The sequence below is a fragment of the Triturus cristatus genome, chromosome 4_1, assembly GCF_964204655.1.
Source record: "Triturus cristatus chromosome 4_1, aTriCri1.1, whole genome shotgun sequence".
Lineage (NCBI taxonomy): Eukaryota > Metazoa > Chordata > Amphibia > Caudata > Salamandridae > Triturus > Triturus cristatus.
The window spans coordinates 1038945228-1038963333 of NC_140585.1; the positions used below are offsets into that span (position 1 = coordinate 1038945228).

General features: G+C 46.0%; 1 protein-coding gene across 6 annotated transcripts in view; it reads right to left on the minus strand.

Annotated features, from left to right (window-relative positions):
- The window catches only part of PHTF2 (putative homeodomain transcription factor 2), a 514204-nt gene that overhangs the window by 59197 nt on the left and 436901 nt on the right, over positions 1 to 18106 (minus strand). The window lies entirely within an intron of this gene.

Below are 18106 nucleotides of genomic sequence, written 5' to 3' on the forward strand. Positions count from 1 at the left end.
TTTTCATAATTTACATAGTGTGGAAAAATACATGTTAAATGAAGTCTCAATAGTTTATAGCTCCCTGACTTAGAATATCTAGATGGCATTACCATCCTAGACAAATAGTTGGTTGCTTCCTGCTGCAAGGTGCGTATGACTTTAAAACAAAAAATATTTTGTCCTTTCTTATTGGGTTACTTTTGAGCTGGTCAGCCTTTTACAATGCCTAGTGTTGCCCATTTCTACATACAGTTCAACCGTCAGTAGGGCGGGTCAAGCAGAATGGGGGTGTACTCCAGTGGACTCCTCTAGCGACGCAAGTGTAGGTGGTTCCGGAACGCTTATCAGCCCGCAAGGTCCACTACGTTTTCTTTCCTGGAACATTGCGGGCTAAAAAAAAAAACTGTTGCTCCCTGAGTGGAACACCTTTATAGATGATCAAGACATCTGCTTGTTTCAGGAAACGTGGAGTATGGTGCCCCTTCACAAGCCCGGGTTCACCACCCATTATATCCCCAGCCACTAGATCAGGGAAAGGCCGTCCTGCGGGGGGACTTCACATTTGGATTAATGTACATCTTAACTGGGTAGTTTCCTTTCACCCAACACCCTCGATTGACATTCTGCACTTAACGATAAAAGGCTTAAAAAACGATCCCAACTTAGAAATCTTTAATGTCTACGCCAGAGGCTCTTCTGGGGTTCAATCCTCTCCAACCATAGTATCATTAGAGAGTGAGTTATCTAAAACCAACCCCAAATCAGTTGTTATTGTGGCCGGCGATTTCAACTGTACATTTGAACCTCTTTGTACTTTGGACGCCTTGGGCACCGCGGACCAGGATACTAAATTTGCTATTCCTTCTCTTGGTTTGGCCCCCATTAAGAAATGGTCCCAAAGGGCAACACAATTCTGCGCCCTCACATTGGAGCACAACCTTAGAGCCGTTAATGGCAGATCACGCTCTGATATCTGTGGGGGCCAATACATACAATAGAGCTAGCTGCCCGTCCAGGATAGATATCTTGCTGGATCTACGACTCTGGCAGGATTTAGTTGACATGAAAATTTCACCTTCCCAGGATAGCGATCACAATCCGCTATGCATGCTCTTAACCAACTCCTGGTCGGTCCCTAAACCTGGTTATGCAATGAAACTGACCACAAAAGAGGTAGTCCCCTCTCATTGCAATAGACTCCTTAAATGGCATAAGGTTGCTCAAGACGAAGAGAAATTGTGTAAAATAAAAACCTTAGTTGAGCAGAAGTCTAGGGAGTTAGGTATCCTCCAAGAGCCCTCTATGGGTGCACTGAACCCCCCCTTCTTGTCTCAGTATCAAGATTTCATCGATAAAATGGGTCTTCTCCTTAACATCCCAGATTCCCATACCCACAAACCAATTAGCGGGTCCACCAATCTTTGGTATTCTAGGGAATGCAGGGAGATGAGACGTAAGCTAACAGCTGCCCTCCAAAGCAACAACATAATTATGGTTAGGCTAGCGAGGAGAGAGTACGTAAAGACAATTGAGAAAGCTAAACGCATATGGGAGGAAGCACACTGGCAGGATCTTTGATCCGCGGCCCTTTTGCGGGATGCCACGTTATTCTGGGAACTTATTGATAAAGGCAGTCGTATGGGTGAGGCTCCTATTCCCAACCACATCTCCTCGCATCAGTGGCATACACACTTTTCCAGCTTGTATAGCGCGGATAACCCTCAGCCACTTTTGACAACTTCCCCGTCTCTTATATCACCTGAGGCCCTTCCATCAGCTGCGCTTTCAGTGTCCGTTATGGACTCGGATCTCTTTAAGCCTAACGAGGTCTCTTTGGCCATCTCAGGGTTGTCCACAGGGAAGGCGGCAGGCCCGGATGGCATTGTGGGCGACCTCCTTCTTTACGCCCCGAAAATCTGGTCAGACTTTATTCTTGTTCTAATGAACTTGATCGCTAGAGGTCACCCTGTCCCAGACTCATGGAAGGGCGCCGAAGTTGTCGCGATATTTAAAAAGGGAAATAGGGAGGACCCTGCCAACTACAGGCCGATAAGCCTAATAGATGTCATTCAGGTGGTGGTAGGCAGGGTACTCCTCATGAGGGCCAGGACTTGGCTGGACGAAGCAAGTGTACTCTCTCACCTCCAGGCGGGCTTTAGACAAAGAGTGGGCACGATGGACCAGGTCTTCCAGTTTTTTACAATCTACTGGAAAGCGGTTGTCATTGGGAAAGGCAGCTTATATCTGGCCTTCATTGACCTAAAGACTGCTTTTGACCTGGTCCCTCGCTCCAAACTCTGGTCAGTGTTGTCTGACCTGGGTTTTCCCCCCCTGATACTGGATTTCATCACGCGCCTCCATGAGGGGAACTATGCAAAGATCAGGTGGGGCAACCAGGGTCAGCTGACTGACAGGGTGGCGGTAGACAGGGGAGTTCGGCAGGGTTGTGTGCTGGCCCCAACCCTGTTCTCTCTCTACATAAATGGGGTGGTCGACTACTTGAGAGAGATCCCTACAGACGCTCCAACTCTAGTAGGGGAAAAACACCTACACTCCTCTTTGCCGACGACACCCTCTTGATGTCAAAAAGCCCAAGCGGCTTACAAAAGCTGCTTGATAGGTTCTGCCAGTTCTGTGATGCATGAGGTTTAGTAATCAACACTTCCAAAACTAAACTAATGACACTTGCCCCATCCAAACGTTTTAAGAACAACATCTCCCTTAATGGTACTCCACTGGAATTAGTAGACTCTTGACTATTTGGGTATCAGGATTAATAAGTCAATGAAATGGAACGATCATATAGCAAAAATGTTCCTCAATCACAAGAGGGTGGCGGGAGCTATTTTAAGAAAACAGCGGCTCTCTTTCAGCAGACCAATCATCCCGGCACTGGAGATTTATGATGGGAAAGCACTGCCTTCGGCCCTCTACAGAGCGGAGCTATGGGGGTTTGAGAACCTATCCGTTCTGGAGAAATCAGAGAATCACTTTTTGAGAGGCTTGGTCTTCCCCTCTCTACTCCCTTGCTACCGCTCCGTATGGATCTGGGTAAACATCCCATCAGGGACATCGCAAGATTACGGCCATTGCTTTTCTGGGTCCGCCTAAGACGCACCCCTGAACTGGCTAGTTATGCCGACGCCTTGGATGAGAACCTCAAGATAAACACAGGCACTAAGATCAAATGGATCTCCAACCTCAAGCGTTTGGTGACTGATTATGGCTATGGCGAGGCATGGCTTAACCAGACCCCACCGCCAAAACAAGTCATCAAAAAAGCATACTGGGCCTGGGTAAAGGGAGAGGAAACAAGAAACCCCAAGAGAGGTTCTCTCACTAACTTGTTTCTTGAGCACAAGCTGGTGGCAAAAACTGAGCACTACCTTGACTTCATCCAATGCCCCCGCGACAGAACGCTATATATGAAGTTTAGGTTTGGGTCCCTCCCCCTGAATTCTTGGGTTGCAGGGTGGAATTGCCAGTCCCCTACAACCGCTGTTTGCCCGGGGTGCCCTGCCCCTAGCGAATCCATCCCCCATTTCCTCTTTGCATGCCCATTGTACAGGGCGGCCAGGAGGAAGTGGCTCAGACCCATTTGCAGGAATCTGGGGTTTGAGAATTACAAGGTGGCACTCCGCTCCCTCTCAACTGATGCCTCGTCCATGGTGGTGGTGTACAGGGTAGCCACATTTTTGGGATGCGCCTGGATGATCCGCTGCAAACTGTTAAAATCTCATAAGAGCCAGGTCATCGAAGAAACATGAGCTTTGGTCCCTGTTTTATTTTGAACTGTTTTAATGCTTTACTATCTGCCTATTACTATTTTTTTTTTTTTTTTAAAACCTTTATCGCTTTTAAATCATTGTTGTATAAATGGATCGTAGGACACTTGTAAATGTACCTACTTTTATGATATTTTTGTTATATCGAATAAAGTTATACAACACACACATACAGTTCAACCATTTTGCAATCTCACCATCATAGCCATTGTTCAGCAATTAAGATTAGACTCTCTCTTGCTTTATTGTCTATGCCTGTGGAGCTTCGAGATAAACATGCTGACCACCCCCATCACAATGGATATTTGAAAATTCGACTCCTTGGAGGGTTCCTCTGATGGTAGTGGAAGGCAGGGTAAACTGAATCATTGTTACTATTTAAATATACCTGTATGAATTCCCTCCCTCTCTGTCACAGGGGCTTTCTTGTGGTATTTGGGTATACCTGAGCCTCCAAGCCCATTAACTGTCACCACTGGAAGGAGTCAAAGTTGTATTACCTTGCAAACAGAAATTCGTTTCTGGTACATAGGTGAATAATTTAGGGCAGGTGACTGGTTGGATTAACGGTTCCCTCATTGGGTTGGTGAGGATATATCCTCTCTCTTTGATAAATGTCTGATCTTTTTTTAATGTTTTGAAGAATCGCCAGAAACATAAAAAAAAAAACATGGCATTAGGTTTGCTGTAGAGGAGAACATGTTAACAAATGAGGAAAATGTACTAATAAAAGGATTTTTGTTTCTAGCGCCACCTAGTTACCTTCATTGTCCCTTGGATGGTTTAGTGGCTTTGGTGCCATCTGCGAACCCACAATGCTTCTCTCATGCAAAAGCCCGTTTAAAGGTTCTGTCTTCCTGTGAGCTTAGAATGACTCTTCTCTCATCTTAATAAGGTCTCTCTGAGCTACTGTGAAAAATGGGCATAGACATAATGCTAGGATTTGTAAGGTTTTGATTGCCTGCATTCTCTTCTTCATAATACCAGAAACAATGTGTTACTCTCTAGTTTTGAACCAGTGATACTCAATGTACAGCCCGGAGGCCGCATGCCGCTGTCCTGACCTTTACATGCAGCCACCGGACAACAGCAGCACTGGGATGCTGTTAATTCAACTCAGTACTAACATTAATAAGATGTTAAATAAAAGATGTTAAATAAACAGGAAAGCATTTATTTAAAGGTTAATTGCAGTTAAAGAAAGTTAGTAACTAGGGTGTCCTGCACTGCTTAACTTTAGAAAAACCTTCATTTTTAAAGACATCGTGTAGCAAACGTGTAAAACTATGATTAAAGTATTGCAAAATTCAAAAAGTGTATTTCATTAACATGCAGAAGCGTTTCACCACAGTAAATCAGATTATGACAATGTATTTAGAAGCATTTTTAAATTATTTTCAAACATGAATGAGGAAATATTCATGCTTTCCTTCCAAACTTACAACAATGCCAATAGTGAACCAAGAGGCAAATCAGTTGTTATGTGCACCCTTTGGAGAGCTGGAGTTGCTATTAAACATGAACATTATAGCTTATTAAATTGTACATCCTGAAGTCATGTATTTCGAGGTCCTCCTATATATATGAATGAAGAAAAAGGAGGGAAAGTGGAACAAAATAATTGCCTAGGATCACACAATTTGATCAAGTCAAGAAGCCAGGATTGATCCCAGATTTTCTCGGGCCACCTTGTGCAATTCAACTCAGCCACTATATGTACATGCTTTGCTTCCCCTACACCCATCTTGCTTGTGGAAATGGGAAAGCTGTGCATGGAGAGACCAGTACCCAGATACAGCTGGATGGTGCTTAATTTTGAGAAGAAAAATTATTGTCAATATAAAAGAACCGTTCTGCTACCGATAGGAGCCTGGAAGGTGCTGGATCTGTTGTAAATGTTTTCGCGGTCATTTTTTTTTTTTTTAAACAAAAGCTTCTTTTGTTATCTCTGCCATTATCTCATTGGTGGTAGCTCAGTTTTAATATATGTGGCAAGAGTCCACTTAAAAGAAAAAAGTTATCAAATAAAGCAAACAACAGAAAGCAAAGGCTCTAAAATTAATGGACTGTCCAAATTCAGATGTACAAATGTCATACAAATCTACATGAAAAGTAAAGTATACAAACTTATGCATTCCAAACACCTTTTCAAATCACTCCCAGGACACTCAAAATCCAAAAAGAGATCTTAAGAATATTGGAGCAAACTTAAATACAAGTTCATCACAATGCCAAGTCCCTACACCCCCCCAGACCCACCCTCAGACCTCTATACCAAAGTGCAACCATACACAATTGATAGCCATACATTTTGCTAGGTACTGTTCCATGCTGAGGTTTTTCTGAGTAAAATGTCAGTCTTGACCGCCTGTACTTTCTCCATGTGCTCACATCAGGAGGATTTTCCAACAGCATGGACCTGAGCTTTATAGTAGAGTCCCTAAGACTCAAATGTTTAGGAAAAATAATCATACACAGGGATTCGGTTGTAGCACATTTCTGGCCTCACAAACTGTAAATCTTTACAATTCTTTATCTGCTGAACCCAAATGTTGAGCATGATGCAGCATGCAGTGGGGGGGAGGGGGCTGTCTCTACTAGAACCCCAGACCTCTGCCTAAATGAGTCCTCTAAATTCTAAAAGAATCAGACTAAATCCTTTTCCACACCATGCATCATCTTGATTGCCTGTGTGTTTACGTGGGTCTCTATTTCAACAGCTGACAAAGCCACTGGTATATGAGAAATAATGCCATCTTAGTAGGAACCAATGAGGTACCTGGCCACACACCAATGTTGCAGTGAGTAGAACAAAAGAGGCATTCAGAATGCCTATCCGACTTACCCTAAGTGCAGTGGCTAGATAGGCAAGGTGTAAATAGAAGATCCATTATGAAAGGAGAAAAGGGAAGATAAAAATGTTTGCAAAAACAATTACAGGGGGAAAAAATAATGTTTATGTGAAGATACAGGTTAGAAATAAAACTCAAATATCTGAGGGCACCATTTTCTCAACTAAATGGATACACTTTTTAGGTCTGGCTTGACTGAACAGCTGTCGACAGAACCTATGTGATCAAAAAAAGGAGCTTTAAGGGGTACTACAGAAGGGACTGGGGCTCTGCCAAGATGTTGGCTCATCTTTTGATTTCTAGTGGTTTTTCACAACAAAAAAAGTGCTACTTATTCATCCATCTATGATAATTTGATTATCAAGCTGCTTGAGACAGGCCCTATCAACAGCTATGTTTGTCATTTGGATCACACATGGCACTGTGATGGATAGAGCTTGCCCGTGCCATTGTGATGCTTACTAACAGCTTGCCCTAGATAGTTTTATAATCATGGTGTGTGTTCTTACCTGGTTTCCTTGTGCGAAAGCTTTTGATCAAAACAGCAGGGTATTGCTGGTTATGAAGGCAAGCCAAGGCTATAAGCTAGAACCATTTATTATGAAAAGATAAAGTCAATGGGCTTCATTTATTTCTTGTGAAAAGCATATGTTAATGTCAATGAGCATTTAAGGGTGGATTGTTGTTGCTCTATGAAAATCTGCAAAGAGGTATTTTGCTACATGAATCTCACAGTTTAAGCAATATAGAGGAAGGATGTTCAAGGTTTCTGTTAAAAAAGTTAATGTTTTGTACAGACACTAATGTTTTCTACGGACTCTTTAGTGGTGGTAATTTTATACGTTTTTCAAATTCCAAAACTGTGTTCCCTAACAAGAATGTGGTTTTAAAGGGACAGTCATCTTTCATCAATCGTGGAACCCTGATCAGTCAAGCAGAGTGCATAGCCGTTCATTCCACTTTTGAGGAGCTAAGCATCGCCATTTATAATCTCTTTGTGTGCAATGTATGCCATGTTTCCACTTGTTTTGGATGAATTGTTAATGTTGACATACTTCTAAAACCCTACATATAAAACTGACCTTAACGTACGAACTTTCTTCAGTGACAGTCTTCCATTCTCTGCATACCTTCTATTTCAGAGTATAGCCTCCTTTAAATCTTATGTCTGCCTACCTCAATCCTTCTTATTGTAAGCCTGCAATTGGCCGATTCCTCATTTCACAGCTCATATTCTCTCCTCTTTAAAACTGCATCCCTGTAATCTAACATTAGCTAATTTCCCCCAGCCTAACTATTCACCAACCATTCACTCGAAACCACAAGTAAATGCATGCAATTTTTCTTGAGAGCACATGACTAATCGCAATGACCACCAAAACCCACTATGTAAACCACTAACTTTGGGTTCCGGAGGAACCAGTTACTTTCGGTAACGCATTATCTGGTAGAGACTATCTAGCTGAAGAGTCCTTACCTTTGAATTTCCCAGGCGTCCGGAAACTTTTGCTCAAGCAATACCCCTAGCGCAGGCCTTCGAGTGGCTCCGTGAAACTCTGAGTGCCGTCGTCATTGATGTCACCTATGTAGGCACCACCCAGGCGCTCAGACATCAGTACTTTTCTTTTTTTCCACGCCAGAAGCGCAAAGCCGCGAAGTAACTGACGTAAACGTGTGCAAAACTAGGGCCCTTTAAAAGGGGAGTAACCCTAGCCCTAACTAAATCAGTAGGCAAAGCAGGGAAACATGGGAGGGCCTGTAAGGAATCTGCAGGCAGATAGAGCCTCTACCAGATAATGAGTTACCGAAGGTAAGTAACTTGCTCATCTGATAGAGACTTCTAGCTGCAGATTCCTTACTTTTGAATTAGATACCCAAGCCATACCATGCAGGCGGTGGGTTGCGGACCAATACTTTACACTAGGAAGTCCCGCAGGACTGAACGAGCAAAATGCCCATCCCTGCGGACCTGACTGCCCAGGCAGTAGTGCATGGCAAACATGTGCAAACATGCCCATGTTGCTGCCTGACAGATGTCCAGGACTGTGACACACAGAGCCAAGGTCGTATTCGCAGCCTTTCCCCTGGCGGAATGGGCCCTTAATCCCTCTGGGGCTGCTTGTTAGCCAGGGCATAGCAGATCTTAACGTAGAGAACGACCCAGCAAAAAATGGTCCTTTTCTGCACTGCCTGCCCCTTCTTAGCTCCCACGTACCTCACAAAGAGTTGGTCGTCCACCTGGAACTCTTTTGTTCAGTCAAGGTAGAACAACAACGCACTTTTTGGGTCCAGGAGGTGGAGACGCTCCTCTTCCTTAGAGGGATGTGAGGGAGCAAAGAAGGTGGGCAGTACGATGGACTGACCCAGATGGAATGGGGTCGCCACCTTCGGCAACAATGAAGTACGGGTGCAAAGCACCACTTTGTCTGGAAAATACATCATGTAGGGAGGCGTATAAGATAGCGCCTGCATCTCACTCACCCTCCGGGCAGATGTAATCGCCACTAGAAAGGCTGTCATGATGGTAAGCAGCCGGAGGGGACAGTTGTGTAAAGGCTCGAAGGGAGCACACAAAGAAAAGTGAGGACCATATTAAGGCCCCACTAGGGCATAACAAAGGGCGTGGGTGGAAACAAGTGAGCCAGCCACTTAAAAAATTTACAATTTGAGACCTGAAAAGAGAGGGTTGGTCTGGCAGCCGCAAAAAAAAAGTGGGAATGCAGAAAGATAACCCTTAAAAGCTGAGCAAGGGTTAGAATGAATAGAAGAACAGCGGAAAGAGAAGCAGAAATAGGGTCAATAGACCTTTCTGCGCAGTATAATACAAACTTCTGACAACGGCAGGCATATACCGTCTTAGTGGAGGGCTGCTTGGCCGCCAAAATAATGTTGCATACTTCAGAAGGAAGGTCAAAAGTCATCAACTGCCGCAGCTCAATCTCCATGCATGGAAGTTGACTTGACCGGTTCAGGTGGAGGACTCTCCCCTGCTGCTGCAACAGAAGATCCTCCTGAAGGGGCAGCCTGATCGGAGGATCGATCCTCATTTTCAGAAGCTCTGGATACCAGACTCTCCTTGCCCAGTCCGGAGCCATAAGAATGACTTGGGCCTGGTCCCTCCTGATCTTCTTCAGAACCCTGGGCAGGAGTAGTATGGGTGAAAAGGTATACAGCAAGCCGGAGCTTCACTCGCAATGAAATGCGCCGCCACGCAACAGCCGCCTTGAAAATTCCAGCGTGCAGTATTGCAGACACTGTGCTTTTTCTTCGTATGCAAACAGATCTAGCCAAGGATCTTCCCAAGGCTGAAAGAGACCTTGCGCCATCTCCAACTGGAGACACCATTCATGATCCACTAGTCCTCGACGGCTGAGTTTTTTCCGCCCTGGCGTTCAGGGAACCTGCCAGGTGTTGAACCAATAGGGTTATGCCCTGTTGTCCCAGCCTTGTCCAGAGACACAGGGCCTCTCGACAAAGGGTCCACCACCCCAACCCGTTCTGCTTGTTGCAGTACCACATGGCGGTGGTGTTTTAAATCTCCAACAAATTGATGTGGAGCCCCGACTCCGCCGGAGACCAGTGTCCCCTGATCTCCACTCTCCCAGATGGCCGCCCCATCCCAGAAGTGACTTATCTGTCACAACTGTGAGATCTGGTTGGGGAAGGGAGCGGGGTCTGCCGTTGACCCAATTGCGATTCGTCAACCACCACTGCAGATCTCTCGTAGTTCCTTCTGAGGTCTGGACCACGTCGGTGAGATTTCCCTGATGCTGTGCCCACTGGAACTTTAGGTTCCACTGGAGAGCCCACATACGCCACCTGCCATGCTTTACCAACAGGATGCAGGAGGGGCCCAACAGTTTCAGAGTCGGTCTCACCAAAATCCAGAATAGAGGCTGAAACATCTGAATTATAACCTGAATATATCCTGGACTCACTGCTCGGGAGGATCGGCCCGAAACTGCACTGTGCCCAGAACAGCCCAGATGAAAGGGAGCATCGGAGAAGGAGTCAGGTGTGACTTCAGCACTTTTATAGAGCACCCCAGTGAATGCAGGAGGTCCGCCGTAGTCTGCAAGTGGGAGATGACAGCCTGGGTCGAGGACGCCTTCAACAGCAAGTCGTCAGGGTAGGGGAAGACTGAGACCCCTAACCTGGGCAGATGATTTGTGACCACTGCCATCACCTTGGTAAACACCCGTGGGGCAGTGGTAAGGAAGAAGGGGAGCACAGTAAACTGAAATTGCTCGCGGCCTATCTTGAACCACAGGTAACACCTGTGGCCCGGCAGGATGGGGATGTGAAAATATCCTGCAGGTCAAACGCTACCATCCAGTCTTCTTGGTCTAGGACAGACGAGACCTGAGCTAAAGTGAGCATCTTGAACTTCTTCTTGAGGAAGAGATTGACGGACCAAAGATCTAAAATGGGCCACAACCTTTGCTTCTTCTTCGGAATCAGAAAGTAGCAGGAATAACAGACACTGCCTACTTCTGAATCCGTGACCCTCTTTATAGCTCCCTTGGCCAGGAGAGCTGTAACTTCCTCTTGGAGCAATTTGAAATGATCCTCCGCCAGCCGTTCTTGATTTGGCAGAATGGGAGGAGGAAGAGAAAGGAAAGGAAGAGAATAGCCCTTCTGAATTATCTGCAAGACCCACTTGTCCAATGTTATGGACCTCCAGTAGGAGAGATGATGATGATGATGATGATGGATTCTCCCACCAACCGGAGTGGTGTGGTCTTGCAGAGTCATACTAGGAGTGCTTGGAGGCTGCGGCTGCCAAGGGCAGGGTGGCCGACGACTTCTGGCTTCCATTCCTTGCTCGGAATGAACCACGTCCATGTCCCCGCACAACTTGGGAAGTCTGCGCAGGATGGTGGCTGGGATAGGGCTGACGTGGCTGGAAACCCCTTCCATTTCCACGAAAGGGGTGAAAGCTAGACTGGCTATGAGGTGTAGAAGAGAAGCCCAAGGATCTTGCCGTAGCCCGACAGTCCCTGAAACTCACTAGGGACAAGTCTGCCTTCTCCCCCAAAAAGACTGGATCCATCAAACGGCATGCCCATCAAATTTGCCTGGACATCGCCTGAGAAGGCAGTTGTCCTAAGCCAGGCATGGTGCCTCAAGGCCAGTGTCAAAGAAATCGCTCTGCCCAGCGAATCAGTCGTGTTAAGGCCACACCTTATGGTGAATTCACTGCATCTCTCCCGTCCTTAACCGCCTGAGAGAGCACAGCCCGGGCCTCCACCGGGACTTGTGGCAGCACTTGCACAACTGTCTCCCAAATGGAGTGGGAGAATCGGCCCAATAAGCATAAGCCAGGCTAGAAGAAGAAAACATTCTTTCCAAGTGAATCCAGCCTCTTGGATACCTTATCCGGAGGGCTGGAAGGGAACGCGCCTTGGGATGTAGAAACCTGCACCACCAAGCTTTCAGGAGTGGGGTGTTGGCTGAGGAACTTTGGGTCGCCCGGAGCTGGGCGATGGCGGCGTGTAATTGTCCTATTCACAGGAGCCCCTGTGCTAGGCTTGGACCACGTGCCTAGAAGGACATCAGTAAGTGCCTCAATGCAGGGCAAAAGGGGCTCAGAGGTGGAAGCCCCAGGTTGAAGCACTTCGGTCAAGAGATTAGTCCTGACTTGCAAAGAGGGCAACTCTAGTCCGAGGACCTCGACTGCCATCTTAACCACCATGGCATAAGATGCCCCCTCCTCCGTAGCCCCAGTTGGCGGAGGAAGCATGCCAGTATCTGGGGAAGAGTCCAATCCACTGGCCCAAGTTCCCCATACCAGTCCGCCTGCTCTGCAGAAACATCCTGGTATTCTAAAGGGTCCATAGACCCCTCCCATTCCTCTCCAGAGCCTAAAATATCCTCAAAATGTTCAGGCGACAACATAGAAACCCTGAGTTCTGTTGATGTCTAAATCAGCATAGAGCAAAGCAGTTGTGACTTCATGTAGTCAGGGATAAGGATGGGGCTGGCACCGTCGGAACCGACTTCGGGTCTTACTCGCTCAAATACGTGGTGGATGGCCTCGTAAAAATCTTTAATTTGAGCAGGGGTCGCTCCCCAAAGGGAGAGAGGCACGAAGTCGACCCTGCCTCCAGCTCCGCAGAAACGTACCTAGAGCGTCAGTGCTCCTTACCTTGTTCGTGGTCGGACGACAGTAGAGGAGAAGATAAACTCCGCTTGGATTACTTTTTTTTGTGGCTCTTCCCCAGAGTGTCCCGATGACCTCGATTGGGACGAAGAGGACTTGGGGCTCTGGAGGCAGTCCTGCAACCTCCTCTTCTTCGATCAGGACCTCCGGAGTCTCGCTGGTTGGTGTCAGCTGCCCGGCTGCCAGGAGCTTCATAGCCCGCTCCCGCAAGGCCTTTCTGAACCACAGCCCGACAGTACGAGCAAAACTTAGAATCGGGGTCGTGCTCGAGACACCAGAGACAGATTAGGTGAGGATCGGTAACAGACATCATACGGTTTAAAACCGGTCTTCCTTGAACACATCCTCCCACACGATGTTGAAAAAATTACAAAGTCGACAAAGTCAAAAAAGGCCTGTCAAAAAGCCACAGAGGAGTAGCCCTTCCCGGATCGGCACTTAACGGCCGTGGAAAGAAAAGAACTGACGTCCGCGCGCCTTGGTGGCGCCTATGTAGGTGGCCGCGACATCATAACGGACATCATAAAAGTTTCTGGACCCAGCCTGACGCTTGGGAAATTCAAAGGTAAGGAACCTGCAGCTAGAAGTCTATCACATTAGCATGCTACTCTCCATAAAGCGCTTCAAGATCTCTTCAGGGGTAGTAAGTGCTATAAAAATCCAATTGTTAGGTAAGGGTTTTAGTGGTGATTATCCCCAAACCGTGAGGATAGGAGAATTGTACTGTGATAATTTGTGTTAGGCCCTCTTAGGAGAGCTAGTATTTTGCTTTGCCAATGGTAATGTTTGCATATCTACTTTTGTGACTAAGCCTCAAGCCTGGCTTGTTTGAAAGGCAGTGCGGCCGGGACGGATCGGGAGTAGTGGGTGGGGGGTGAGGAGCGGTTTAAAAAAAAAAAAGAGAGAAAAACAAATTGCTGCGTCCCTCCTTGTCTCCCCTCTGTCGTTCTCTTCAGGCTGGAACAGGGAAGCAGGAGGCACCCGGCTCCCCATAGCCAATCACAATGCTGCAATGCAATCTTGTGATAGGTTTGAGCTTGTCTGTGTCCGTGGTTCGGCCCTCAACCAGGGACTGAGGGCCTGGGAAAGTTCTCCACCCAGGCTGTAATGCTGCCTGGGTGGAGAACATGCAAAGAAAGTGTACATGACTGTTTGGCCGGCCTGAGACGGCAGGCCAAGCATTCATGAGCACTTAGAGTGAGCAAACCATTCCTCCCCTGCCCTAATAGCAGAGCAGCCCCGCCCGCCCGGAGAACTGCCGCAGCAGGGAAACATAAAATGAAAATAACAATGAGTTATAACCATTTGATGTTTACTTTATTTATACTGCTAAAAAGCAGTGGGGCGACGCTCCTCTGCCTTAGAGGAGGAGCTGCCTCTGTTTAAAGGCATACGCTCAATGCAGTAGGCCTGTAGTGGAGATATAGACACACCAATGAAAAATTGTACAGGTCTGATTGGTTCACTGGTAAAAGTTATGTCCGAAGCCACAAATCGGATTCTCATCATCGGTGTGATTGCGAATGAAATAGAATTCATAGAGAGGAGGCTTTCACTTGGGGGTGATGGAGAAGCCCCCAAAAGTACAGCTAGCCTAGTTTCTCCTATTTGTACCGAGTTAAAGTCCCATACAAATATTGTAGCCACTATTGGCTCTGACAGAGACTCCAAACCTGGCAACAAAAAATTGCCCATAACCGTTTCTAAATCAGCACAAAGGAAATCCCAACAGGAAGTACCCCAACCTGTGATCAACGCAAAACGGGTAACTTCGACCCATGTCACTTCAACAGTGATGCCCAGACGCCCACTCTGCTTACGGGGAGGTGAAAATCTAGCTACACAGAGACCAGTTTGGATAGATGAGTTTGTAGGCACTGTAATGGGCCAACTCAAGGGGGTGATATGCCTTGAACTCACGCTGCTTCTGGACAAAATAGCTGTCCTCGAATCTCGAGTAATGGCACTTACTGGAGCCAATATATCACGATAATTCCCTTCCCAAAGCTTTACCCCAAAATGCAGACCAGCCTCATGGAGTTGGTACTTCAAGAACCAAACTATCCCAGACCCATAGAAGTATCATAGCAGCAGCCCAGGGTCTGGGGGAAGTAGGGACCATAGGGGGTAATGGTTTGAAGGAAAACACACGTCAGTCCAATTGACACTTTTAACAGAGACTCCGGAGAGCGACCATCAAGAAGTAACCGCAGAAATGAGAGTGGCCATTTGCAATCCACCTCAAAATAAGGCCCTTGTGACTATTGACTTACCTCGAGAGGCCTGTCCATATGTAGTTGTGATGTCTGGGGTCCCAGGTTTAAGAAATGGGCTGAGGGAAAACCACACAGAACTAAGAAATAAGTGTCTCAACTGGCTGGGTAAATACAGGAAGTTTCCAATCTCGATGGCCAGCAATATAATGCTTACTTGGCGTGTGGAGTGGATTGGGAAGGGGACAAAGGACCGTCACAGAGATTGTGTAGTCAACAACTTTAGAGACCATGCAGTTGTTTACGATTGTGTTTCTGATCTGTTAGGCAATAGTGCTTTTTTCTCGAAGACGTACCGGTGGGATTTTGCCAGAGACATATAGATCGACTTAGGATCTCTTTACGCTATAACTCAAGAAGACTCGTAAGCCCATTTGACTAATTGAAACGGCCTGAGGAAGCCCCAGGCCGGATGGCCATGTAAAGGGGCGAAACACGTGTTGGCTGTTTTTCACCCGTTATTAAACCTATACAGAATTCTTAAATCACCTTCATATAAAGAATTCTCACCATGAAACCAGCCTACTGGAATTTTTCCTTAATTAGAAAAACCACAAAAACTTGTCCAGAAATCCTTTTATGTTAAGTAATAGTGCCACTGATTACTTGAGGGGCACAGGGATGAACTTACTTCCCCTGGGATATTTTTATAAGCCTCCTTTGGCCTCTCAAATAAGTCTACCATGAGCTATGAAGAACGCTTCTTTTTTATTCCGCAAGTATCCTAGGGTAAATCAGTTATTGCAAGAAGATATATATATACAGTGTTCCAGTGTACAATAGGTTTGGTTCTTTAGAGCTTGTTGATTGACTTGCTAAGGATAGCAGTCACATCAGTGATTTACAAGCCCATTGCCCTAGGTAACCCATAGGAGAGTGAGGCGCTCACACCCTAATGATCAGAACATTAGCCAGAGGACAATGTCCAATCTGCCAAATGAAACTTCTAGAGTAGGTGGGGACCTCTCTCGGCCTGAATTTTTCCCTGAGTGCTATATCGTCATCTAATGCCCAAAATACCACATTAGTCACTAAGCCCCCTGAACAAATGGCTGGGAAAAGTATGGTGACTCCCAGGGGATTTCAGTTAAGTAGAACTCTGCAGGGGAACCCAAGCAAAACTAAGCATACTCTCCTGGAATGTCGCCAACCTTGGTTTCGAGTTGGGGGATCCTGACTAGGGAAATATATCAATACTTTCGATATTTGACTCTTGAGTGGCAAAGTCATGAAATTAGTTATCCTATCTTTGCCATCTGCAATATTAACACCAGGTCTTGTGGGAAGGGTCGGCCCTCAGGAGGCCAAATGACCTGGACTGGGGTATATGCGGGATGGGTGGTGCTTGGGACCGAAACAATTGAGGAAGATATTCTTTGTGTGACTACTAAACTACCTAACGGCTCCCAAGTAAACATCCACAACACATATTTGAGACCCACTGTTAAATGCTTGGAATCCACCATCACTGATAAGCTAATTACGCACACAGCAGGTCTCCATTCAAATACTCGAAAACTGATGGGGGGGGATATCTAAATTGCCAGTTTGAAGTACTGGACCTGGCTAATCGCCATTCTCTGGCAGAGGAGGAAAGGATATGGTCAATCCCTGTTCTCACTATTCTCCCCTTCTGAAGATGGTTCTCCATGGCATTACATTTAAACGTTCAATCTCTGAATAGTCTGATCTGTGCCTGTAGCAATCAAACCAAATCCGACAGAATGGGAACCCATACTTTTAATAGAATAGGAAGTACTAGTCTTATTGACTATCTATTTTTAGATGTTACAATGTGGCCGTTCCCTGTAGACATGGATGTGGTAATCAGGCATGATAGTGACCATAACGCGCTTGACATGGGTTTCGAATTCCCTAACAATTTAAATACACAAGCCATCCCACAGCAATTTGATGAGGGGTAGGCTTTCTAATAATAAATGTAGAATACATTGGCAGGCAGTGGTCAGGTCTGAGAGAGCCTTGAGAATAAACCGTATACGATAGGGTGGGCAAATCTTTGGAGGTATTTAGTACTCTTGAGTCAAGACCCAATGATGAACTAGTAGTACAAAGGGTTGAAAAAGTGAACAACTCCCTCGTTCGTAGCTTAAAGGAGGATTTTTTCAGAGCATCAACTAGCCAAGGGGGCCAAGGAGTAGTGTACCATCCTGTAGTCTAGCTAAAAGAGTTCTGATTATTGAAATCGAGAGCTGCAAAAGGGATGAGGTTCAGGAAAAAAAGAGCTGAATACAAATTAACTTTAGCAGTGGCAAAAAGGGAATGGGGCTGCCAGAATTGGGACCTTCTTTTAGCTGCTTCTAGGGAAAATAATCAAACTCTGTTCTGGAATCAAATTGCCACCGGGAATAGAGAAGGAAGAACTAAAATTATTAACAATGTAGCAGCAGAGGCATGGATAGCCGACTTCACCAACAAAACCCTGAGGCGAACATACTCCCCGACTCTCCAGTCATCTCCCTGTGTGCTGGAACACAGGTTTTCCCCTTATAATGTGTAAGGAGCTGGAAGATGCCATTTGAAAGATAGCCCTGTGGAAAGCACCTGGAATCAATAAGATCCCAGGAGATCTCTTTCTATCAGAACTAGAGGTGTGGTCACCATACTTCACTGTGGTTTAATGCCATTTGTAAAGGGTGCAAGTATACCCAAATCATGGGAATGGGCAGAGATTCTCCCCATCTATAAGAAGGGTTGTCCCTTGGACCCTGCCAATTACAGACAAATCAGTTTGATTACTACGGTACATTTTGTTTTAGCAGGGTCATACTGAGCAGGCTTTAACACTGGTTTGAAGAGAATGATATCCTTTGCCCTCACCCAGCTGAATTTTGATCCAACACTTCCACCGTGGATCGGGTCTTTAGACTACAGAGGATATATTGGAAGACCATTAACCTCAAGAAGGGAAGGCTGTATGCAGTATTTGTTGATCTAAGACCTGCATTTGACCTTGTTACAAGAGCAATGTTGTGGAATTGCCTTGCAGAACCCATTTTTTAAATAGCAATGAAAGGATGCCCGTCGTCT